Source organism: Saimiri boliviensis, chromosome 1, assembly GCF_048565385.1.
Source record: "Saimiri boliviensis isolate mSaiBol1 chromosome 1, mSaiBol1.pri, whole genome shotgun sequence".
NCBI lineage: Eukaryota > Metazoa > Chordata > Mammalia > Primates > Cebidae > Saimiri > Saimiri boliviensis.
This window is the reverse complement of record NC_133449.1, coordinates 59,883,470-59,911,410: the sequence shown is the minus strand read 5'-3', so window position 1 is coordinate 59,911,410 and position 27,941 is coordinate 59,883,470. Positions and strand designations below refer to the sequence as shown.

General features: G+C 36.6%; 1 long non-coding RNA gene across 1 annotated transcript in view; it reads right to left on the bottom strand.

Annotated features, from left to right (window-relative positions):
• Positions 1-27,727, bottom strand: part of LOC104650533 (uncharacterized) — a 488,551-nt gene extending 460,824 nt beyond the window's left edge. Inside the window, exon 1 of the long non-coding RNA XR_744133.1 lies at positions 27,382-27,727. This is a non-coding gene — a long non-coding RNA (uncharacterized LOC104650533). The remainder of the gene's footprint in view (positions 1-27,381) is intronic.
• Between the last annotated feature and the right edge of the window lie 214 nt (positions 27,728-27,941).

Here is a 27,941-nt window from a genome sequence, read left to right as displayed (position 1 = left end):
AAAACCCTTGACAAAAACCTAGGCAATACTATTTAAGACATAGGCACAGGCAAAGATTTCATGATGAATACACCAAAAGCAATTGCAACCAAAGCAAAAATTGACAAGTGTGATCTAACTAAAGAGCTTCTGAACAGCAACAGAGTAAGCAGACAACACAATGAGAGAAAATTTTTGCAATCTAGCCATCTGACAAATGTCTGATAGCCAACATCTATAAGGAACTTAAATACAATAAAACAAGCAAACAAATCCATTAAAAAGTGGGCAAAGGACTTGAACAGATGCTTATCAAAAGAAGACATATATGTAGTCAACAAACATAAAATAGAGCTCATCACTAATCACTAGAGAAAAGCAAATCAAAACTTTGAGATACTGTTTGACACCAGTCAGAATGACTATCATTAAAAAGTCATAAATTGACACATGCTGGTGAGGTTATGGAGAAAAAAGAATGTTTATACACTTTTGGTGAGAGTATAAGTTCGTTCTTATTACTTCTTAGTACTAATTACCAGAAACTGTTTTGCCTCACGTAATTTAGTAAATCATTACGTTGACAATATCTCCTTTGCTTTATTCTATGTTCACAATACTATTTTTTTTCCCTTCAAGAGAGGGTAAAAACCATTCCATGCTTGTACTGTCACATAATATTATAAATAATGTGTTCTCTTTTCACTAAGTTACCTGTTGGAGCTATAACTGAACAAAAGACAAATTTAGTACAAATAACACTCATGTTGAGCAGTTACTTGTGTTGTGAATTTTCAGGCATTGTGTTAGCAACTCTCCTTAATCATGAAAGAATTGAAAATTCAACTATCAGTAGAGTACATATTATCATTTATACTAGCAATAGCTAAAAGGAGGGATTATGCCCTTTGAGGGTTGGGTAGTATGGACTTTCACATTACAATATCCCAAGAGGAAATCCCATGACCTTAAATCCTTTAGCTCATTTTCCATAAATTTATCTCAGGTAAATTATTAGATGGATGAATGATTGTAGCTAAACAACGATACTCACACCTAAAATCACTATTAATAAAGCATATTATTACTGAAAATTTGTTAAGTGTGGTATATCCATGGAAGGAAATTTTAGGAAGTCATTTCAAAAACAAAAAGAATTCTTTAAGTATAAAACAGTTGTTCACAGTGTGTAGTTTAATGAAATTGCAAAATTCTATAGATTGTATCCAGTATGATATCATTTATCTATACTTTTTAATCAAGGTAGTTACACCAACCGGTTATTGAGTGTCCATCATATGCCAGGCTGTGTGACTGGTGGTAGGAATAGAGTCATAAATCAGATAACCAATTTTTTAAGATTACATTATAGTGAAGAATACATGCACCAAAGGAAATAAACAGAGGGAAAACATCAGTATATTTAATTTATATTCAGACCCAGTCAAGCACTTTTATTGAAAGATCTTTTTCAAAACCAAAGTTACACTGAAGATTTCAGTGTTAAATAAAAATTTTAATTACAAATAAGAAAAAAAACTGTGCTTATTGCAAATCAAGCATTATTTAAAATGATTAGCAAAAGTATAATTTTTAAGTTATAAGTCTTGCCAATATTAATATGTATCTTGGCCTCCTGTTGCTTATGTGATAGTTACGGAGGTCAGAGGGCTAAAATGGGTCCCACTAGATTAAAACCAAGGTGTTGGCAGCACTGTGTGTCTTCTGAAGACCGTGGCCACAATCTCTTCCCTTTCTTTTTCCAATTTTTATATCTACGAGCCTTGGCCCTTGGTCCATCTTCTTTTAAATGAATCTTTCTTTTAAAATTTTTCATTGATACATGTTATTTGTACATTTTTCTGGGAGATGTCTGATATTTTGTTACATACATGGAAAGTGTAGTGATCATCAGGTTATTTAGGTATCATAACCTCAAGTATTTACCATTTCTACATTTTAAATATATTTCAAGGTCTCTCTTTTTGTTATTTTAAAATATATAATGCCTTCTTGTTAACTATATAATAACATTTATAACCCAATATATATAACAACATCACCTTATTCTGTTCTCAGACATTGCAACTTATTTCTTCCAGCTATTAGGTTGGTACAAAAGTAACGCTGTTTTTGTTATTAAAATAAAGGCAAAAACAGGAATTACTTTTGCACCAAGCTAACAGTATGTTTACCCATCAACCAGCTTCACTTCATTCCATCTTAAAAGCCAGGAATAGCATCACTTAGACCTCTGCTTATATTGGTACATCCCTTCTAATTATTTCTACTACCGTCCTCTTTCCTCTATAAAGAAATCTGTAATTACATTGGGCTTATCTGATATTCTAGGATAATTACCCCATTTCAAGATATTTAATTTTAAAATATTCACAAAAACACTTTTACTGTGGAAGGCAACATATCCAGAGGTTTAGATCTATGCAGGGCTATCTTTCTGTTTACTACAATATACTATATAATTTTCAACAATTATATAAACTGTGCATCACAAATCTTTGTTACAAACATAGAGGCTTACATTTCAGATGGTTCAAGTCTGGCTTTACAATAAAGTAGTTTGAAAATAATGGGGTCCTTATCTTTGTGCATCGAATATCAGGAAAATAAAACAGCAAAAGCATATCTGTAAAGTGATAAGTTTTATAAACCTATCACTTTACAGTTTAAAAATTCAGCACAGCATTACACCATGGAAATATGAATGTATCAGTATTTTTCAAAGAGTAGTCTCAGCACCAGCATCATCACCTTCAAAAGAGAACTCATTAGACATGAAAATTCTCAGAACCCACCCCAGATATGTTTAGTCAAAAAATATGTGATTGTGGCTGGGGTTGTGGCTCAGTAATTTGCATTTTTATAAGTGTTCCAGGTAATTCTGATGCACATACAAGTTGAAGATTGTCTGGAAATAACAAAGCACTTTTAGAAGTTTATGATTTGCTTTTGAATTTTTGTATAATTAACATGGGTTCCTATTTACTTATTCATTTATTTAGAGACAGAGTTTCACTCTTGTTGCCTAGGCTAGAGTGCAATGGCATGATCTGGACTTACCACAACCTTTGCCTCCTAGGTTCAAGCTATTCTCCTGCCTCAGCCTCCAAAATAGCTAAGATTACAGGCATGTGCCACGTGCCTACATAATTTGGTGGCTTTTTTTTTAGTTGAGATGGGATTTCACCATGTTGGTCAGGCTGTTCTCAAACTGCTGACGTCAGGTGATCCACTAGCCCCTGCCTCCCAAAGTGCTGGAATTACAGGTATGAGCCATGGCTCCTGGTGGTTCATTTTTAAAGATTGCTAATTCTGATTTCATATTTACCTGTATTAGAGAGAGATAACTAAAATTATACTATTTCCATATATGACCTGTATATTCTATAATTGCAATTTGCAATAGGTTTCATTAAGCATGTAAATAAGAACCTTAACACAGAAGCCTACTTTAGTCAGGGAGACCCCCCAAAAGAAGTGAAATTAAAATCCTAACCTATGAAATTAAAGAAGCAAATTATTTGGAGAATGGTCAAGAACATTCTAGGTAGAGGTATCATCCATAGGACAGAGAAGAACTTAAATGATTTAGATAAATATTAGTTACACAAGGGTGTCAGAGAGTTACTGAGCCAGGAAAGGAGTGGACAAGATGAGATCAAATAGAAAGCAAGGATCTGGACCTGTAAATCTTGTAAGTCTAATAAGGAATTTGGGTTTTTTTTAGAGACAACAGAACATATTTGAGTGGTTCTAAGTGACATAAATTGAGATGTGTATAAGCAAACATGCATATGTGCCTACGTGTCCATTAATTTTATGCTAGAAGAATCAAGACAGCACCTAGGAACCCTGGTTAAGAAGACATTGCAATGATACAAATGATAGGCAGATGATCCATGAGCAGAGCTAATGATGCTAGAGATGGCCAAAAGAGGGTAAATTCAAAATTTACTTATGTGTGAATTTGTTCATTTATTTAACTTTTTATATTTTTATTGTTTCTGCTTGGTTTTATTTCTTTCAGTGTTTGGTATAAGTCACCAGTGATACCATTTGGCTCAGAAGTTTTTCCTGTTACAAGTTATTTTACTAAAAATTTGTATTATTGAATAATTAAAATGGATATAAAATTATTCAGATTATTCCTTCTTGAATGGATTTTGATAGATTGTGGATGTCAAGGAATTTTTTAATTTTATCAAAGCTGTCAATTTTGTGAACATAGTGACAGAGTTTTTTCATAGTATTTCTCAATTATCTTTTTAATGTGGGGTGATATTGCCTATTTTGCAAATCTTACTCTTTCTCTGTGACCCCTGTTTTCATCATCAGATTTACTCCTTTCATCCTCCTGAATCCTGCTTTCATCTTTTATGGCCCCTTGTGACTGCATTGGGCCTTCCTAGATAAGTCAGGATAATCTCCCAATCTTAATATTCCTCACTTAATCACATCTACAGAATCCCTTTTGCCATGTACAGTAACATATTCACAGGTTTGAGGGATCAGAATGAGGGCAAGTTGGAGAGGCTTTTTTTCTACCTAGAAATTTACTTATTTGACAATAATATAACTCTACCATCATTTATCCATTTTACTTAAATTTACAAGCAAAAAATAACTCCATTGAAAAGTAGGCAAAGGAGATGAACAGACATTTTTCAAAAAAAGACATAAACATGGCCATAAAACATAAAAAAATGCTCAACATTTATCCTTTTTAAAATCCAATATAATAGTCTGTATTTTAAATGTGTTTAGACAATTCACACATAATGTCCTTATTAATATGATTGCTTAAATTCAATCATCTTTGCAGCTCATATTCAATTTGTACTATCTTTTCTTTTGCTTTTTTCCTTTTTTCACTATATTCTCTCTCGTGTTAATTCAGAACTTTTTGTGCTTAATTTTCTCTCCTCAACTGACATATCATTTCTACATTTAAAATAAATTTTAAAATACCAATTAAAGAGAGTCTACATTATACTACATTAAAATAATTACTGCTTAGGATGAAGTTTTAAAACTTTTCAATAGTGCGTTTCCAAAATCTTCCTCCAGTCATTTGGGCTATTACTGTCAGGCTGCTTACTCTTATACATGTAATAAATATATCATGAAATATTCCCATTTCTGCTTTCAACAGCCAGATATCTCTTACAGTAATTAAACACACACAAAAGAAGAATTTTATTGCACTTTTATATATTCAATTTCCAGTTTCTTATTTTATTTGTATAGATTCAGATTATACTCTAATTGCATGTAATTTCTGTCTGAGAAAGTTCTTTTAAAATTTCTCGTAGAGTACTTCTGTAAGCAATACATTGTCTCATTTTTGTTTGCCTGAGAAAAATTTATTTCTTCTTCAGTTTTAAGGGGTGGTGGTGTTTATCCTGCTTGGTCTTCTCTGGGCTTTTTGAATACGTGATTTTATCAACATATCATTAATTTAGAAAAATTCTCAACTGTTATTTTTTCAAGTGTTTCTTCTGCCTCTTTCCTTTCTTCTTGAATTCTAATTATCAAATTTTAGATCATTTGATATTATCCAATGTTTTGTGCTTTTTTTTTCTTTCATTCTCTCTCTCTCTCTCTCTCTCTCTCTCTCTCTCTGTGTGTGTGTGTGTGTGTGTGTCTGTGTGTGTGTGTGTGTGTGTGTGTGTGTGTGTGTGTTCTTCAAATTCTTTGGTCCTTTTCTCATTTATACCAAGTCTATCCATGAGCTGGCTGGAGGCATTCATCTGTTATTGTCTTTTCCATATCTAGCAGCTCTTAAGATTTTTATCTTTCTGATCATACTATTGATGTGCTTTTAGATGTTATTCAGGAATTTCTCTTCCTTTAACATTTTAATTATAATCATTTAAAAAATCCATGTCAGATAGTATCACTATCTGTACCATATTTGAGCATTCTGCTGATCATTTTGTCTCTTCAAAATGTCTTATATTTCCTATTCACATGCTTTTAAATTTCTTTAGAAAGCCAGATATTGTGTATTTAAGACATTATATTACAGACGGAGGTAAGTTATCTTTACGCCTTAAAAAGGGCAAAGCATTCCTTGTGACAGGGCTTTGTCATGAGTGTTTGAGTTAGCCTAGTTAGGGGTTTGGCCATCCCAGGCTTCAAATCTTATAGCAATGCTGTTTACGGAGGCAGGGGTGGGGGGTTAAATTTACTGGATTATGTTTGTAATATTCAGAGCTTACACATTTCCAATGAAATGTTATCAGAGAGGACCATTCTTATGATCTTGTTCGTCTCCTTTCTCTCTCCCAATGGTGCTAGCGATTGTTATTTAAGGCTTATTAGCTTGGTTCTAAGTTTCTTATTCTAAATCATTCTACGGTTTTGAATGTGTCCTGGAAACTCACGATGTGGCTTTCTTAGTTATCCTGTCCTTTCCTTATTTACAGCCATGTAAAACACTGTCCACTGTATAATGTTGCTTCTGCCGCAAAGGTAGAATTTTTCCCATTTTTCTTTTCCCCTCTGCCATGAGTTTTATTGATGCCAAAGAAAGCATTGTGTGTTTCCCTTTTCCCTTCGTTCTGAATTCACCCCTCCTCCTGCAGGGGAGAAGGATCTAGGTAGAGTTTCCTGCCCTTTGCATACAATTCCCAATACCTTTGCCTCCTCCCACCTCCCAAATAAGGTCTACGCCACACTGAACACTTCTTAGCAATCAGTGGGACTCCTGAGGGAAAAAAAAAAGTCAGCAAAAGGTCTCGAACTTCCATCAATTCTGTGGCCCTCTGGGGGTCCAAAATTGGCCCAGCAGCTTGATTTCCATCTTCAACAAGGCATCAACGTTCTGGCTAAACTCTTCCTACCTGTAATCAGTCACATTAATATACTCCAGGTGAGCAATTACTTGAATTTCATCTTTCCCCATAGGTCTTTTTTTCTGTTTGAATTGCGGCTAGTTGTTTTTCTGTTATCTCAGCTCCCAATGGGTTATTTAAAAAAATGGGGCCGGGCGCAGTGGCTCACACCTATAATCCCAGCACTTTGGGAGGCCGAGGAGGATGGATCACGAGGTAAAGAGATCGAGACCATCCTGATCAACATGGTGAAACCCCTTTTCTAACAAAAATAAAAAATTAGCTGGGCATGGTAGTGCACGCCTGCAGTCCCAGCTACCCGAGAGGCTGAGGCAGGAGAATTGCTTGAACCCAGGAGGTGGAGGTTGCGATGAGCCGAGATGGTGCCACTGCACTCCAGCCTGGGTAACAAGAGAAAAACAAAGTCTCAAAAAAAAAAAAAAAAAAAAAAAGAAATGAATATAAAGTTACTTCAGATCTTTTCTTGTGGTAGGATGAAAGCAACACTCTTCCAGCTCTCTATGCCTTTAACAAAACTTTTAACATAAGCTATTACTTTTAACAGAATATACTAACAATGTGGAAGTTATGTTGTTTTGAAGATGACTTCTAGATTTCTTAGTTACGTACTTAATGTTCTACCTTTGCGATCTTATTAGCTCTCATGGATTTCAACACAACTCTAGTCCAGAAAACTCTCCTTCAGTATATTTTGTTTTATTACTAAATTATTAAATTTTCTTCATAATTTTTGGCATATACACAAACTTAAAATGTCCATAAACAGGCCAGGAGTCATGGCTCACACTTGTAATCCCAGCACTTTGGGAGACCAAGGCAGGCAGATCACGTGAGGTCAGGAGTTTGAGACCAGCCTGGCAAACATGGTGAAACCCCCTTGCTAATAGAAATACAAAAATTACCTGGATGTGATTGCAGATGCCTGTAATCCCAGCTATTTGGGAGGCTGAGGCAGGAGAATTTAAGTTCCTTATAGATGCTGAATATTAGACCTTCATTCGATGCATAGTTTGCAAATATTTTTCCCTGTTCTGTATGTCATCTGTTTACTCTGTTGATAGTTTCCCTTGCTGTGCAGAAGGTCTTTAGTTTAACTAGGTCCCATTTGTCATTTTTTTTTTTGTTTCTGTTGCAGTTGATTTTGGCGTCTTTGTCATGAAATCTTTGCCAGGGCCTATGTCCAAAATGGCATTTCCTACATTATCTTCCAAGGTTTATATAGTTTTATACTTTACATTTGTGTTTAATCACTTGAATTGACTTTTGGATATGGTATAAGGAAGTGGTCCAATTTCAGTCCTCTGCATATGGTTAGCCAGTTATCCATAGATGTTCAATTTTAGAGTACAAAGTAATGTTTATAAGCCCCCAGAAGTTCAAAATATGATAGACTCAAGATGATAAGCAAATTACAATTACAATTTCTGCATCTGAATTCTATCTAAAAGGCAAGATGACTCCAAAATAATGTATCCTAGAGCCCAGGAAAAAAAAGCAATGTGTGAAAAGAATCACAAAAAATTTGTAGTCTGGTTATTCTTTTATTAAAAATATTAGCGGCCGGGTGCGGTGGCTCAAGCCTGTAATCCCAGCACTTTGGGAGGCCGAGGCGGGTGGATCACAAGGTCAAGAGATCGAGACCATCCTGGTCAACATGGTGAAACCCCGTCTCTACTAAAAATACAAAAAACTAGCTGGGCGTGGTGGCACATGCCTGTAATCCGAGCTACTCAGGAGGCTGAGGCAGGAGAATTGCCTGAACCCAGGAGGCGGAGGTTGCGGTGAACCGAGATTGTGCCATTGCACTCCAGCCTGGGTAACAAGAGCATAACTCCTTCTCAAAAAAAAAAAAAAAAAAAAAAAAATTAGCTTAGGGGTCAGATACACCAGAAATAAATGTGTAAGTCTACTAGTTACGCGCTATATGTCTCTTTCAAAACTATGCTTCAGCTTCCATTTCTTTGTTTATAAAACAGCATTAGTAACAACTATCTTACTCAATTTTTAAAATAAATAATATATGTGAAAAGATATACTTATCCCAGTGATCCACAGAATATTCTCAAACTAGGAACTGTGATTAACACATAGAGTTAAATATTAGTTCATAAAATACTGATACTACTACCTTGATAAAATGAAATATATTTGAATGGTCTTTCTGATTTCCTGAAGAGGTCTCCTCACTTCATTTCTAAGCTATAAAATTTTGTGTATGTTTAATTAAGAATTCCCATATCTCTGTTATAATTACAGAAAGCACAGCCTCTGTTAACAGGCAGTATGCAGAACACGTTGCATAAAGCATGTTTCCAAATGGGGGTAGACTCAGAGGTCCCTGAAGGCAGTTACCAATCAGCTGACTGCTAAATGGAATAACCTCAGAATTGCATTAGAGGCTTTGATCAAACATAAAAAGCTCTTGTTAAACAGACGTAATGAAAGAACTCATTATGGGGTAGCTGTGTGTGTGTCTATATGTGTGTATGTGCGTGTGTGTGTGTGTGTCAGTGTGTATGAATGAATGAGATCATACCACTTTTCAATTAGAGAATAGTTAACTAATTGTCTGGAATTTGTATTATATGTATTATATGTAGAGGCAGCCCCTCTCTTGGTCTTGATTTGGGTTAGACTGCTAAAATTCATTTGTCATTTAACCTCGAGGTTTAAGATCTCTTATAAAAGTTTTTACATTTTATTAATTCAGGATTAAAAGACTATTTTGCCTTGTGAGTCTATACAAATATAGAAATCCCCAACTCAAACACTTTTTTTATGCTTTGTGGAAAGAGCAAATCCTAGGAAATTATTGTTGTTTGGATTATTGTGGTACCTGTGTTTCTTGTTGTCTTTCAGTTTTGACATTTAAAATTTCTATCATGTAGAAGCTCTTCCACTGCCCATTCTCTTCATTTATAACACAGATCAAAAAACAGTAACATACAGCATAATTGCAAAAGCTATATTTAAAGCCAGATATGATGAAACCAAAATTAAACTATTAACTGACATACAAAACTATTAACTGACATAAACTATTAACTGACATATGTTTCATAGCTTTAGAAGTTTACCTTTTAGTTGGTAGTCAAATGTTGTTGATGATGAAGATATTTTTTTCTGTTTTCAGTTTTCCTTCTAGCAGGCCCCTCTGCTGTAGGACTGCTGGAGGTCCACTCCAGACCCTGCTTGCCTGGGGATCACCTGTGGTGGCTGCAGAACAGTAAGGATTGCTGCCAGTTTCTTCTTCTCTTATCTTCGTCCCACAAGGATACCTGCCATTTGTCAGCCAGAGCTCTCTTTTATGAGGTGACTCTTTGGATATATGGGGGTCAGGGAGCTGCTTGAGGAGGCAGTCTGGCCCTTTTAGGAGCTCAAGTGCTGAGCTGTGAGTTCCCCCGTCCTGTTCAGAGCTGCTGGGCAGGCACGTTTCAGTCTGCTGAAGTGGAGCTCGTCACCTACTTTTTTCCAGGGCCTCTGTCCTGGGAAGGTGGGGCTTACTTCTGAGTTCCTGAGGAGCTGCTGCCTCTTCCTTCAGAGCCGCCCTGCCTAGCAAGGAGGTAGCCTGGTCACCGCCTGCTGGCAGAGGCATTGCTGAGCTGCCCTGGGCTCTGCCCAGCTGCTGTGTGACCTTCCTTGCCATTTTGTTTATAGAAGTATAGTTAGAACCGCCTCAGAATGGCGAAGGGCCTCAGAACCGGGAACCGCCTCAGAACAACCGCAAACTGCCTCAGAACGGCGGCGAACCGCCTCGGAACTGGGAACTGCCTCAGAACGGGAACTGCCTCAGGCGAACTGCCTCAGAACAACCGCAAACTGCCTCACAACTGGGAACTGCCTCAGAACAAGGGCGAACTGCCTCTGAAGGACAGTCTGCCTCCCACGGCGGTCTGCCTCGAAATGACGGTTTGCCTCAGTCATGGCGGACTGCCTCAGTCGTGGCGGACTGCCAGATACCCTTACCCCAACAGGGCTGGACCTTCCCAGTCCAGCTGCGCTTGCCGAACTTCTCAGTACAGAGCGTTTCAGATTGCTGGTCTTTTTGGAGGTGGGACCCACCCAGCCAGATGATCTGCTTCAGCCCCCTTTTCTTCAGTTGAATGGGCGTCTCTCTCCGAGGCATTCCAGGCCCCGGTTGGTTGAAAGGGCCGCCCAGATTTCCGTGAGTTTCCGTGTGGAGACCCGCTGCCCGGCTGCGCCAGCTGAAACGCCTTCCGGAAACTCGTCGCACTTTTCAGCCCGGGAGCCTCCAGGTCTGTGGGCAGTAACAACTCTTTTGGAAATGCGTTGTTCTCACTGGGAACTGCACTCCAGGGCTGTTCCCACTGGGCCCTCGTGGAACCCTCTCAGAACACATCTTTTAGTGTTTGGCTGTCACACACTCAGCAGATGCTGCCCGGCTGGGGAACTGTTCATCCTCCATTCCACTTGCGGCCCTGACATCACAGGTGCCCTACTCCAGGGTAAGCTCTCATTTTATACTGATGTTATATTTTTTACGACATCAACTCCATTATGCTAATAAATATCCTTACTTCTCTATTGTAAACTAGACAGAGAAATGTGTTTTTTCTTTCTGACATTTTCAAAAGTATGGCATAGCAGAAATTACTTGGGTCTCAGTAGTGTTTTTGTTGTTTGTTTAAATAAATTTAACTTACAGGTTTTCTCTCCCTAGCTTGCACAAATTTTACTAATGGGGCTATTTTTTGTAAAAGGCATCAGAACAAACTAGCAAAGTGTAATTCTAAAGTGAATTGCTGACTAATCCTGCTAGATTTTCTCAGTGTAGAGCCATTCCACAGAGTTCTTGTGTTTGCTCACATTGATTTCCATGATGTAATTTCTTATATATGCACGTATACATTTCTAAATCCTAAAGAGCTTCTTCTATAAACAATGACATAAAAGTTTTCTATGAAACGTATGTTTTCTTAAAAATCAATGAAAGAGTTGTAGTCTAGTAAGGCTAATCAATTAAAAAGGAAAAAGATACAAATATGCAGCTGAAAAGTAAAATATAAGAAGTATATTGACTTAAGTACTCAAGAGATTAGAAAAATTAAATAGTAATGTATTATAGCCTATGCTAAAACTTAGAAAATATTCATAATATATAGATTGACAGAATTTACAGGAAGCAATAACATTGAGAGAAAATAAAAGAGTTGTTGCAGAACAATTTCTCATACAAATCTAAGATACTGGATTCATACTTGTATTTCACAGGAAAGAAAAGTCTTAAGTTACTTTTATTTTTTTAATATATAAATTAATTATGTTGTATTTCTCTCTGTAGTTAAGTGTATTATATGTAGATTTCTGACAGCTGTTGTAATTTTTCAAATATCATTTAACTTTTTATCCATTACTTGGATATAAAATAATTTGAATAGTACTTTGTAATTTTTTTGTTTTTTTATATTGCAATAATAGCAAGGCATTTACTACAAAAAATGCTTATCTATATAATTCATTACATATCCTTGGAGTAAAGATTTAGAAGAAAGAAAAAAGCACATTTTATACTCTCACCCACATAGGATGAAAAAACATGGTCATCTAGGATTTTAATAGTCTTGCTCCCACCTTTGTAGGTTTTATTTATTCATTCTATTCATGACTTAGATTCTTGTTCTTTCCTGATTTTATGCTAATATTCATAAGATGAATTTCCTATATTTAATGTAACGAGTATTTCTTCCTTGCAAAAATGTCACCTAAATAAAACAAAATCGATCTTTAATTTATTTCATATATAATATATGACTTCAAAAGTTCCTCTTTCCTCCACTCCTGTCCACTTAGAACCTCAGAATGTGATCATATATGGAAAATAGGATCTTTGCAGATGTAATTAGTTAAGGATTAAGATAAAATTACCCCTAATTCAGAATGGACTTTAAATCTAGTCATTGGTGCCCTTTAAGAAGAGTTGAGAACACAGAGAGTTACACAGAAAAGAAGTTCATGTGAAGGTGAAGATAGGATTGGAGGGGTGCTGCCACAAGGCAAGAAATGACTGAGACTACAAGAAATTAAAAGAGACCTGGTGTGGTGGCTCATGCCTATAATCCTAGTGCTTTGGGAGGTGGAGGCAGGAGGATCATGAGGTCAGGAGTTGGAGACCAGTGGCCAATAGGGTGAAACCCCATCTCTACTACTACTACTACTAATAATAATAATAAATAAATAAATAAGCTGACCCAGGAGGCGGAGGTTGCGGTGAGCCGAGATCGCGCCATTGCACTCCAGCCTGGGCAACAAGAGCAAAACTCCGTCTCAAAAAAAAAAAAAAAAAAAAAAAAAGCTGGAGTTGGCGGTGCCTGCCTATAGTCCCAGCTACTCAGGAAGCTGAGGCAGGAGAATCGCTGGTATCTGGGAAGCAGAAGTTGCAGTGAGCAGAGATTGCACCACTGCACTCCAGCCTGAATGACAGGGCTAAATTGCATCTCAAAAAGAAGAAGGAGGAGGAGGAGGACGGGGAGGAGAAGAGGGAAGAGGAAGAAAGCTGGGGGGTGGTGGGGGAAGAAGAAGAAGAAATTAAAAGAAGCCTGGCCTAACACCTTCAGGGGAACATGGCCAAGCTGATACCTGAGTGTAGATTTCCAGCCTCCAGGTCTATGAGAGAATACATTTCTGTAATTTTAAAATTCAAAGTTTGTGCTAATTTGTTCGACAACCCTAAGAAATTGCTACATATAGCATGAGTTAGTTCTCTTACTTCACTTTCACCTGAATGGTTAGCTGGTCTTCAATAAAGCATAATGGACTAAATAATTGTATTAATCCTGTTTTGAAATGCCACTCAACATCTTTAAGATAATGAGATCAGCCTTTAGAATTTCTAGCAGAAATAAATTTTAAACTTTCTGATTCTTTGAATTTTTTCTAATATGTGATTCAAGATCTTCCTAATTTTGCTAGTCCTTCTTTCAAATGTTTTAACTTTATTCTCAGACCTTTACTCCTCCCAATTATCCCTTGAATTCTTCTAATATAAAAAAGCCTCCACTGAGTTTTCACTGCAGATGTATTTACTATGTAGAAATATTTATGGAAATGAACATTTTTAGATCAGTCATAATTCCTACCCAAGAAGAGTGTTTTAAATTTAATTAGTTCCAATATTTTCAGTAAAGTCACATTCAGGTATTTCATGTGAGTCATATACATCTATTATCTCTTATTTATGAATTCAGTTGATAAGCCTTTAGTGTTATATTCTTTAGGAGGAAGTTGTATATTAAGTTGTAATGTACATTTTTTATTAGGTAAATTGTGCCTATTTCTCTGAGAGGTTTGATCGGAAATGCATGTAAATTTTATTAAATATCTTCCTGGCATCTACCAGATGAATCACTAGGTATGGCAGTATTCACCCATGTTGTAGAAAAATGTTTTTTAAAAACTGAAGATTGTTTTATTACTTAACCCTGCTTACAGGGAAAAATGACTGGGAAGAATTCAATAACCAGTAGTTGATTATCTATTATACACTGTTTTTTTCAAACACATCAAAATTGCATACTTTTTTACATACTTACAAAGAGCCTTTCTAATAATTGTCTTATTACAAGCCAGAATGAAGACTATCTCATTTTATCTGGTGAGTCCTTTTAATGATATTTAAGTAGAAGAACGAGAGGCATGCAGCACTGTTTACAATAGCAAAGACCTGGAACCAACCCAAATGCCCGTCTATGATAAACTGGACAGGGAAATTGTGGTACATATACACCATGGAATATTATGCAGCCATCAAAAACGATGAGTTTGTGTCCTTTGTAGGGACATGGATGAACCTGGAAACCATCATTCTCAGCAAACTGACACAAGAGCAAAAAATCAAACACTGCATGTTCTCACTCATAGGCGGGTGTTGAACAATGAGAACACATAGACACGGGGAGGGGAGCACTATACACTGGGGTCCGTTGGGGGGAAATGGGGGAGGGATGGGGGGTGGGGAGGTGGGAAGAGATAGCATGGGGAGAAATGACAGATACAGGTGAGGGGAAGGAACGCAGCAAACCACACTGCCATGTGTGTACCTATGCAACAATCTTGCATGTCCTTCGCATGTACCCCAAAACCTAAAATGCAATTAAAAAAAAAAGAAATTTTCAAAGAAAAATTTATAAATGATGCTGACAAAGCAGCCTAGAGAGAGATCAGTTATTTGTTTGCTGAAATATTAATTAAGCAAATTCTACATCCTGGACTGAAATTAGCCTACCTTAAACAATAGGAAAACTAGACTGATCAAACTTTGGTTTCAAACATTGGACAACAGACAGCATATGACTGGGATCCTTGGGAAAAAGAAAACAGAATGGAGACCCATACAGTTTTCTCTGCTCATTTCCTAGGGGCAGTTTCTAAGCCACAAGACAGAGAATGATAAACCAAACAGAAACTCACAGTCTCTAGGGTGAAGACAATACACTGAGTTTGAGAGAGGCAGCTAGAATTTGCAGGCCAAAATACCTTTAAAAAGAGATGCACAGATAGAGAATGTTACAAGATGTGTTGATAGGTTCTTTCCATGTCTTTGCTAATGTTCAAGCTGCATGTTAAAGGAAATTTCAGCACAAAGCAGCAAGCGAACACATTCTTTTTTTTTTTTTTGAGACAGAGTTTCGCTCTTGTTACCCAGGCTGGAGCGCAATGGCGTGATCTCAGCTCACCGCAACCTCTGCCCCCTGGGTTCAGGCAATTATCCTGCCTCAGCCTCCTGAGTAACTGGGATTACAGGCACGCACCACCATGCCCAGCTAATTTTTTGTATTTTTAGTAGAGACGGGGTTTCACCATGTTGACCAGGATGGTCTCGATCTCTTGACCTCGTGATCCACCCGCCTCGGCCTGCCAAAGTGCTGGGATTACAGGCTTGAGCCACCACGCCCGGCCTTATAGCTACATTTATGTAAACACCTTTATTTCTTTTCTGCATAATTTCCCAGTTAAACAGTTCTCCATTTGCTTAGTTCCTATAAAATTTTTAGTTTTAACTTCTATCCTCAGAATTTCACAGAATATTTGAAATTTAAAAGGTGGTTAAAGTTTTTTAGAGAAAATATTATAAGAATTTATAAGGCCAGGCACGGTGGCTCAAGCCTGTAATCCCAGCACTTTGGGAGGCCGAGGCGGGTGGATCACGAGGTCAAGAGACCGAGACCATCCTGGTCAACATGGTGAAGCCCCGTCTCTACTAAAAATACAAAAAAATTAGCTGGGCATGGTGGTGCGTGCCTGTAATCCCAGCTACTCAGGAGGCTGAGGCAGGAGAATTGCCTGAACCCAGGAGGCAGAGGTTGCGGTGAGCCGAGATCGCGCCATTGCACTCCAGCCTGGGTAACAAGAGTGAAACTCTGTCTCACAAAAAAAAAAAAAAAAAAAAAAAAAAAGAAATAATTTGTTCTCTTTTATAACTTTTCAAAGGAAAAATTGTTTCTTACTTGTGATATTATTATCAATAAGGAAGGGTACACTTTTCTAAATGTGGGATTTTCAGGCTTCCTTGAAGAAGTGGAATTAAATATGCTTATATTTATATATGCACATATAGATTGAAATCTCTTAACTTGTAGCAAGGTACTTCTCATAATATTTTAAAAGTTTATAAATCCTCTCATTCTAAGTTGATATCTCTATCCACTCTTCCTGAATTAAGAAATGCTATTTCAAGAAGATTTCTACCCAGTTTTCTTAAACAAATGGTATTGATATCAGATTCTACTGTTTATCTCTTAAAACTATATTAATATACATAATAATAAATCTTTTTAATAAATTTCAATTTTGACAACTTTCTTTGAGATGTTGATTACCTAATTACCTAGTATTTTATTCTTATAATTTACTTTAACATGTTAAATCTATGTTAATATTTATGCAATTTTAATTTTTACAAATAAACTATAAATGTAAAAATCACACACATGGTTTTATTTAATAATCCAATTTTTTAGAAAAATTCTCTTATGTTCAAGTTTATCATACTAAATTGTTGTTTGCTTTTTACATACTACAGATATTAGAATTTCAAGAATCAGCTAACATTTTTCTCATTCATCATGCTGTTTCCAACTGTCATTATTAATATTTTTCTTATGTTTTATTTCTCATATATGATTACATAATTATGTTACATATTAGCCCATGATTTTCTTAATGATTTAATATGTGAATTCTAATATGTAACATTTTAATATAGTAACATTATCTAACATATTAATAGCATATAGTATATAATTAATATATAAAATAAGAAGGAAAGAGAAAGAGAGAAAGAAAGAAACTCATTTTTAAAGTCATGACCACTAAGGCTAGAGGTACTTTTTAGTGCTTGGTTATTTCAGGTTACATTTGTAGTAACAAAACAAAGACACTTAACATACGTAAGTTTATTTTAAAAAAACAACCTTGTTTATTTTCCACACATGCAACTCTGATACAGGTTTTTCACTTTACAAAGGTATTTCACATCCAACCTACCATTCAGCATGCAGACTTAGCCCACTGTTTGATGGCAGCATTTTAACAGGTGGCTTCTATTGACTTCAGAGGAGAAATTACACAAGCTTTTTCTACTTAGAGTCAATTGGCAGATCCCATCACATTGAGCCAACTAACTGCAAATGTGCTTGGAACACTAATCTTCTCTTTACTCAATAAAAAAAGATTTGACCATGAGTGTGCACAGAAATAGTTTGCATAGCACTTGCCTGTCTTCATATTATATTTCCTTAGTCCAAACATTCTCTCATGACAAGTATTCTATACTGTCTTCTTTCTCCTCAAATATCTGACAAATACATAATTCTTACTTTCAACTACGTTTTTCTTTCTAGAAAATGCAGGATCAACTTAAAACTCCACAAATGCCTACAATCACATCGCCATTTATGTGTGCTTGTATAAATTACCTTCATATTTGTTGCCATGACTGAAACCTTTATCCTTGTATATAGGATTAATATAATATTTAAACACTAGAATGCTTCTGATAGGATTTAGCTGTGTTCCCCACCCAAATCTTACCTTGAATTGTAATAATCCCCACATGCCAAGGGCAGAGCCAGGTGAAGATAACTGAATCATGGTGGTGGTTTCCCCCATGCTGTTCTCAGGGTAATGAGTAAGTCTCATAATATCTGATGGTTTTATAAATGGGAGTTCTCCTGCACAATCTCTCTTGCCTGCTGCCACATAAGACATGTCTTGATTTCCTTTCCACCATGATTGCGAGGCATCCCTAGGCATGAGGAACTGTGAGTCAATTAAGCCTCTTTCCTTTATAAATTACCAGGTCTCTTGGATATGTCTTTATTAGCAGCATGAGAAGAGACCAACACAATAAATTTGTACCAGGACTGGGTTCTGGAGACTTGTTTAATGGCTTTGACCAAAATACTGATAGTGATATAAACAGTGAAGTCCAGGCTGATGCAGTCTCCAGTGGAAATGAGGAACTTATTGGAAACTGGAGTAAAAGTCACTCTTGCTGTGTTTAGCAGAGACTGGTGGCATTTTGCCACTTCCCTAGAGATCTACGAAACTTTGAACTTGGGAGAGATGATTTAAGGTATCTGGCAGAAGAACTTTATAAGTGACAAAGCATTCAAGAGGAAACAGAGCATGAAAATTTGGAAAATTGCAGCCTGTCAATGCAATAGAAAAGAAGATCCCATTTTCTGGGGAGAAATTCAAGCCAGCTGCAGAAAGTTGCTTACCTAAGGAGGAGACAAATGTTTATTACAAAGACAATGGGGAAAATGTCTCCAGGGCATGTCAGAGGTCTTCACAATAGCTACTTCCATTCACAGGCCCCCAGGCCTGGGAGGAAAAATGAATTCCTGGGCCAGATGCTTGACCTTGCTGCTTTGTGCCCCCTTGGAACTTGGTGCCTTGTGTCCCAGCCATAAAGGAGGCCAATGTACATCTCAGGCTGTGGCTTCAGAGGATGCAAGCCCTGAGCCTTGGCAGCATCCAAATGGTATTAACCCTATTAGTGCATGGAAGTCAAAATTGAAGTTTGCAAGCTTCCACCTAGATTTCAGATGTATGAAAATGCCTGGATGTGCAGGCAGAAGTGTGCTCCGGGGGCAGAGCCTTCATGGAGAACCTCTGCTGGGGCAATGCAAAAAGGAAATGTTGGGTGGAAGCCCCCACACAGAGTTCCTACTGGGCACTGTACAATGGAGCTGTGGAAAGAGGCCCACTGGCCTTCAGATCCCAAAATGGTAGAACCACTGACAGCTTGCACTGTGCACCTGGAAAAGCCACAGGCAATGCTAGCCTGTGGAAGCAGCCAGAGGGGAAGCTGTACCTTGAAAAGCTAATGGGGCAGAGCTGCCAAGACCATGGGAACCCATCACTTGCATCAGTGTTACCTGGATGTGAGGCATGAAGTCAAAGGAGATCACTTTGGAGCTTTACCATTTGACTGTCCTATTGGATTATAAACTTGCATAGGACCTGTAATTCCTTTGTTTTGGCCAATTTCTCCCATTTGAAAAAATGTGTCATTATGCAATGCCTGTACCCTTACTGCATCTAGGAAGTAACTAATTTGCTTTTGATTTTACAGGCTCTTAGGTAGAAAGAACTTGCCTTGTCTCAGATGAGACTTTGGACTGTGACTTTTGTATTAAGGCTGAAATGAGTTAAAAATCTGGAGGACTGATGGGAAAGGATGATTGGTTTTAAAATATGAGGGCATGAGATTTGAGAGAAGCCAGGGCAGAATGATATGGTTTGGCTGTATCCCCACCTAAATCTCACCTTAAAATGTAATAATCCTTACCTGTCAAGGGTGGGGCCAGGTAGAAATAATTGAATCATGGTGGCAGTTTCCCTCATACTGTTCTCATGGTAGTGAATAAGTCTCACAAGATCTGGTGATTTTATAAATGGGAGCTCCCCTGCACAAGCTCTCTTGCCTTCTGCTATGTAAGATGGGTCTTGCTTCGCCTTTGTCTTCTGCAATGATAAACAGGCTCCTCGGGCATGTGGAACTGTGAGTCAATTAAACCCCTTTCCTTTATAAATTATCCAGTTTTAAGTATGTCTTTATTAGCAGTGTAAGAACAGACTAATATAGCCTCTTTTCTTGCTAATTTAAGGAACTCAGTTCAGAAATTCCCTGTTCTATCGTCTTATCTTCATTTCTTTTAGCTCATGAATTACACCTACCAGAATACAAACATTCCGTAATATTTTCAATTAAGGAAAATATGTCTTGAGAACCCAATACTTTAGCTATCAGCCCATGACTCTTTACTTTTCAGCACAATGTTTTCAAAATAATTCCCTATCCTGTCTTCTCTAATGTCTTTTCTCATTTTCTTTCTCAAACCTGTCCTAATTGTATTTTAATACAAACTCATCAAAGGCATTTTAAAACATTCTGAAAATACATAACCAATTAACTGAAATGTTTATTCACTTTGCCAAACAATTCTCCGTATCCTAAGAAATTATATAACATATAATTATATATATATGAATATATCAATAGATATATAGATAGGATAAAATATAAGCATTGTGAAAAATTTTGTACTATTGTGATGGCATAGATGTAGGCTGATTGGGTGAATTTTCAATTGCAAAACTTGAAGGAATAAGTTAGAAATTAAGTTTATTTATTTATTTATTTTTTTGAGACTGAGTCTTGCTCTGTAATCTAGGCTGGAGTGCAGTGGCACAATCTCAGCTCACCGCAACCTCTGCCTCCCGTGGTTGAAGTGATTCCCCCGCCTCAGCCCCCTGAGTAGCTGGGACTATGGACACTCACCACCACACCTAGCTAATTTTTTGTATGTTAGTGAAGAAGGGGTTTCACCTGATCTTGTTCTCCTGACTCCATGATCTGCCTGCTTCATCCTCCCAAAGTACTGGGATTACAGGCGTGAGCCACTGCACCCAGCCTTAAATTTATTTTTAACATAAAAATTTAGCACTTCAACGTTCAATTTATTCTGGCAGTAGAAAAATTAATGTCATAAATCCAAGGAAAATGGAGCCACTTTAATGTATTTTTCAAATTTCATGAAAAAAGTAGCCGTGGTATTAGAAAAGACAGTTACACATGAGCTCAGAAACATGGGCTTCCACACAGCAAAGACAGCCTGCCTACAGCACTGCTGAGTGCCCAAGCTGTCAGCAGCAGAGATCAACAATGACCCCCTGATATGGCAGCATTGCAGCTACCTAGTGGCAGGTTGATTACCCTGGACTACTTCCAATATGGAAGGGGAAGTGTTTGCCTTTAGTAGAATAGATACTTACTCTGGAGAAGAATGTGCCTTCCCTGCATACAACGCTTCTTCCAAAACAACCACCCATGGACCTATAGAATGCAGTAATGCAGTAAGCCTATCTGCAGTCATAGTATTCCAGTAGCATTGCATCTGGTCAAGGAATTCAACTTAGCCAAAGAAGTGTGACAGTGGTTACATGTTCATGGAATTCACTAGTCTTACCATGTTTCCTGCAACTCTAAAGCATCTGGTTTGCTAGAGCAGTGGAAAGGCCTTTAGAAGACTCAGTTACAGCACCAGCTAGGTGGCTGTACCTTGTAGGGTTAGGGCAAGGTCCTCCAGAGGGGTCTATATACTCCAAATTAATATTCAGTATTTGGCACTGTTTCTCTAAAAGGCAGAATGTATGGGCCCAGGAATCACAAGATTAAATTGAAGTGGAACTACTTACCATTACCTCTAGTGACCCACTAGCAAAATTTTTACTTTCTGTCCTTATGCCCTTATGCTCTGGGGGACTGTAGGTCTTACTTTCAGAAACAGGAATATTTCTACCAGGAGACACAACAGTGATTTCGTTGAACTGGAAAGTAAGACTTCCATCAGGCCACTTTGGGCTTGTCATACCTCTGAATCAGTAGGCAAAAAAAGGGAATTACAATGCTGTTTGGGATAATTGATCCTGATGAACAAAGGGAAATTGAACTACTACTATAACATGAAGGGAAGGAAAAATGTGTCTTAAATATAGGAGATTCCTTATAGTGTCTCTCGATGTTACCACACCCTGCAATTATGGTCAATGGAAAACTACAATAAACCAATTCACTCAGGACAACTAATGGCCCAGCCCCTTCTGGAATGAAGATTTGGGTCACCATACCAGGTGAAGAAACAAGATCAGCTAAGAGGCTTGCTGAAGACAAAGGGAATATAGAATGAGTAGTGGAAGGAGGCAGTTATAGATATCAGCAATTAACATGTGGCCAGATACATAAATGAGGACTATAATGTCATAATTTTTAAAAATTTTGTTGTGCATCTATCTGTGTGTATTCCAGTTATATATCTATTCATATATCCACACTGATGTCAAAAACTATAGCTATGGCTATACTTCCCTGACATCATTGCCAAATATAACTTTAATTCCTATTTAACTTTAATTCGATTTAAATTCCTCAATGCGATGTCTTCATAACATTTGTGTTACAACTGAAAATAAATGTAATTGTGAGCTATTGAGCACACAAATTATCTTTACCAAATTTTAATTGTTAGTAAAAAGAACTTCAAGTAAACTAATTAACTTCTTTATTTAAAGGAATAGCAATTTAAGAATCTCTGATGAGTTCCAGTCACCACTGATATTGTAATAAATGAGCAAAGTTTTATTATTAAATAATTTCATCAGAATATAGGTCATAGATTCATTATACTTACTATATTTATCTTTTTAGTAATATTTTCTCAGTGATGTAATTCAACTGATTTTCTTTTCTTTTTTTTCTTTTTTTTTTTTTGAGATGGAATTTCACTCTTGTTACCCAGTCTGGAGTGCAATGGCGCGATCTCGGCTCACCGCAACCTCCGCCTCCTGGGTTCAGGCAATTCTCCTGCCTCAACCTCCTGAGTAGCTGGGATTACAGGCACGCGCCACCATGCCCAGCTAATGTTTTGTATTTTTAGTAGAGATGGGGTTTCACCATGTTGACCAGGATGGTCTCCATCTCTTGACCTTGTGATCCACCCGCCTTGGCCTCCCAATGTGCTGGGATTACAGGCGTGAGCCACCGCGCCCAGCTCAACTGATTTTCTTAATAACTGCTCCAATATAGCTTCTCCCAACTTCCTTTGAAAACAAAACAAACAAACAAATATAAAATGTCTCATCTCTAAAAGTTTTAAAGATTATTAGCAGTGGATTTCTGGTCAATACAGTATTGTGAATTAATATTTTGAAATTCTCAGACCCAAATATCAAACTAAAATGAATTAAATAATCTACATTCAATAACAAAATATACATGTGAAAGAACAGAGTATAGATTATAAATGAAAGAGTTCCTAGAACTGAAGCTGATTGACAGTGGCCTTTTATTTTGTAAATATAATTGAGGGGTAGCTGCTGAGAAAAAAAAAAAAGTTGTTGATTCAAGATAGGGAAGAACATCAGCTTTTTTGCTTAAAATTTGAAGCTGTATATTCATCTTGAAAGAAGCTGAGAAACACAGCATATGTTTTTGGATTATATAAAGGGGATTAGAAAGAGAAGGAGTAAACATATGCAAACGTGCAGTCAAGAAAGACAAGGCACCTACGGAAAGGACAGTCTAGCAACCGGATTTAGAGTGTCTCTAATATCATTAAATTACGGGATCTCTGACCCGCAAATACAAGACTTCGTTTTGTACTGCAAGTTCAGGAGGCGGCCACTGACAATGCTGTCTGCATGGATGAGAATATGCAAAATCACATCACATGCAGCCCATCAATCGTATCATAAATAACCACATCCGCTTGTTTCATATTTATATATTAATTTCAAGCAGATTCAATAAAGACATCAAATATTAAGCTGATCACAGTGATATAAAGAAGAGTACAGAAGTAGAAGTAACCAAAATTATATTTTAAGAAGAAACATGAGAAAAATAGAGCTTTTCTTAACAGTTACTAGAATTACTGAAGTTATAGACATATTGAATTTATTTTTAAAAATACTGCGGAGTTGACAGAGTGAAAAGCTAACAGACCAATACTGAAAAAATAAAGACCAAAATAAACTGACACAAGCATTTAAGGACAATTGTGACAGAGAAGGAAAGGGGCACGACAAATCAGTGAGGATGAATTCAAGTATTCAATAAATTGAATACAAAAATAGAATCTCCTTATGAAAATGAAAATTATGCTGCCACCTCATAAAATACAAAAAAAATCCAGATAGATCATATAACTATTGGTAAAATAAAAATTTTGAAACTTTTGTGAGTATTCCCACTAGTATGTTTTCGTGTCCTCTAGGGATGGAAAAGCATTTATCAATGACACAAAAGTACAACCCATTAAAAAAAAAAAAATCAGACTAAAGTTTAAAACTTATTACTATGGCAAAATATAAGTTAAGGTTAGAAAAATGCCACATTGGGGAAAATACATTTTCAGTGTAACATAACCAACAAAATTGAATAATCAGAATTTACAAAAATTTATTTCATTTAAAACAGATTCAACAGCCTATGGAGAAATATACAAAAGATATAAACAGATGACTAACAGAGAAGACTAAAATAGCCAATGTGCATGTGAAAAGTGCTTTTGACTAGGAATCAAGAAAGCATAAAACAAATTCATATCTATTAGATTAGCAAAATTGCAAAGACTGACATTGTCACTTTGCATTAAGGACTGGAAAGGTGGAGCTCTCTTAAGGTAGAATAGGATATAAAGACCAATTCACTTTTGATAATCTGGCAATTTATTTTAAACTTTAAGATTAAAATATTTAATTGCCTATTGAGAGTGGCAGGAGGCAACCAAATGCCTAGGCAGACAGGGGCAGGACCCTGGTAAAATTCCACCTCCAAGCTGAAGGCAATTTAAAACCTGAAATCCAAGCTACAAGTTATATCCTCAGAATGGATTGAGAACTTGTCGTCCTTTTTGACATGCTTTCTTCTGACTGATTCCCACCCTTCACCTATTTTACAATTTTACACAAATCTATTGTTCCCTAATTGGTTTTCTACACTGTCCTGCCTACCTTTGAGTCGTGTTTTCACTTTAACATTTTTTTGCATACTCAAAAACTAATCTGTACTCTTAGGAGTCGATAAGAGGCCCCCAAAACACAGTAGACTTTCCCACCTTGCTTAGAGTTTTCCTTTTGCTTAGCAAATGTTAGGCTACTCACTCTCCAGTGTCTGCGCTCCCAATGCTTCCTGGTTGTGAGACAAGAAGGTAGACCTAGCTAAGCTAATGAGCAGAAGGACCACAACACTATCCATTGTTCCCTTTATGAATCTGTCTTAGATAAATGTTTACATATACACAAAAATATACACGCACAAAAATAATCATGAAATGTGCTTATGATATTGAAATACTGATTTATGTTTATCATTAAAAGAACTCCATCATATTTTTCAAAGTATCTTCACAATTACTGATGATATTGAACATTGGGAAACAACATAGTGTAGTCCACCAGTTGCAGAAAACATAAATAAAATATAGAATATTCATTCATTGAATCAATAAGGTACTTACAACTTAAAAACTGTATGTCTCTACATATCTAAATCTAAAACATCATATTTCTTGAATAAAAGAAAGTCAAAAAGCATCATGAATAGTGTGATAGATTTATGTAAATGTTAAAAACATAATACTATTGTACATAATAAATACATTAGTACAGATATATAGATGCTTAAAATACACAGAAATTGATTTCCTTTAGAGAAAGAGGAATGAATAAGTAGAAATTCAAAGTATGTTACAAATGGGGATACAAAGCATTTTTCAACTACAGCTGTATTTGTGTCATGTCATTTTATTAGCTGATGGAAAACATAAAGGAAATATGGCAGTGGTGCATGTTGCTCATTATATTAGCTTCACTTTTTTTTATGATTTTATTTTATTTATTTTTACTTTTATTTACTTTTTTTTTTTTTTTAAAGACGGAATTTTGCTCTTGCTGCCCAGGCTGGAGTGCAATGGCTGGGTCTTGGCTCACCACAATCTATGCCTCCCACGTTCAAGTGATTCTCCTGACTCAGCCTCCTGAGTAGGTGGAATTACAAGCATGTGTCACCACACCCGGCTAATTTTGTATTTTTAGTAGGGACGGGGTATCTCCATGTTGGTCAGGCTGGTCTGGAACTCTGGACCTCAGATGATCCACCTGGCTCAGCCTCCCAAGGTGCTGGGATTACAGACATGAGCCAGTATGCCCAACCACTTTTTTATGATTTAAAATGAATAACATTTACAAAATTTTGCTAGTCAATATTTAGAAGTTCAATGACTAAATCAGACAGAGTACACTATTATGGAGATAGAACTTCATGGGATGGTGCGGGGGCTGTGGAGAAATGGAATAAATTCAATCAGGCTTTGGTGAAAGTGAGAAGTTTTTTCTTTTTATCATTCCCCACTGTTTTTTTCCCCCCTGAATTGGAGAAACAACCACTGCTAATCAGGTAAACAGATAGATAGCTAATTCTATCTGCTGTACTTCTACTAGTCTGGTATCTCTCTACTTACAGAGTGTTTTTCATATTTGAGAAGGGGATAATATTTTAAGAAAATAAGTCAAATAAAATAAGTGGCATGGAGAATAAGAGGCAGTGGTCTAAGCAATATTTAACTCCAGTCATTTTTATACCATCTTAACTATATGATGTTTCCACACAGCACTGTTACTATTACTTATTTAAATCCACCTGTGTCTCAAATTTTTAGAAAATACTGAGAATTATCTCATTTCATTTAAAGAAATTCCCGGCTGGGAACTATAGCTTTCACCTGTAATCCCAGCACTTTGGGAGGCCAAGGCAGGCAGATCATTTGAGGTTAGGAGTTCAAGACCAGCCTGGCCAACATGGTGAAATCCCATCTCTGCTAAAAATACAAAAAAAAAATTAGCAGGGCATGGTCACACATGGTTGTAGTCCCAGCTACTTGGGAAGCTGAGGCAGGAGAATTCTTGTGCCCCAGAGGCAGAGGTTGCAGTGAGCCATGTTAGTGCCACTGCACTCCAGCCTGGGCAACAGAGTGAGACTCTGGCAAAAAAAAAAAAAAAAAAAAAAAAAAAAAAAAAAATTCCCATATCACTTGCCAACTGAAAAGTAAAATAATGCAATTTAAAAATTATGTATTTAAAATAGATCAAATCATATAATTAGATTAAAAACATATTAAAATGAGATGGATTACAAAATGAAAGTCTTGGCCTAGTTTGCAAAGAACACATCTGAAAATGATTTTAAAGAAAAGCATGAGGCTGAAAATAAACAGTCAAAGCAATTGATAATTGCTTGATTTCACCTAGTTAAAAATTAGGAATTCTAACACAAAAATTTAATTCTGTTCTATAGTTATGTTGCTATATCTTGAGATTTCCAACTCACAGATGTATAGTCATAAAGGGCCAAATACTGTTTACTGTGATTTCTGCTAGAGTAGGTTATTATGTGTCCATTTCTTAATAAAATAATAGAAATTTTGCATAAACAACTCACCTCAAAAGTTCATCTGAACAAGCTTCAGATTCCATCTCTCATCTGATTAGTTCTTGTCGGGTAATGCTCACAGAGTAATAGCAAAGTTCCTCAACCACACACCAAACACTAACTCATTTGGGAAAATAAGGCTTTTAAGTTGCTTTCCAAAGCCATTTAAAAATCGCTTCATGAAGTTGAAAATATTTTTAGTGAGTTCTTAGATGAAACTATAAAATCCAATTACAAAAGTCTACAAGTATTTCACCAATTTTTTAATCATCACATTAAATTTTCTGATATAAATGTGTCTCTAAAGATAGGTGAATTAACGAAGTCGGCTAACATGCAAAGCTAAACAAAGCATGCATGTACTGTCTCTGTAACAAAAGTCTTTTTCAGAAGACCTTAGATTCTCTGAATAATGTAAGCAAAATACGTTAGCATAGAAAAAGGTCAGCAAATCAGGAGGCTGAGGCAGGAGAATTGCCTGAACCCAGAAGGCGGAGGTTGTGGTGAGCCGAGATCGCGCCGTTGCACTCCAGCCTGGGTAACAAGAGCAAAACTCCATCTCAAAAAAA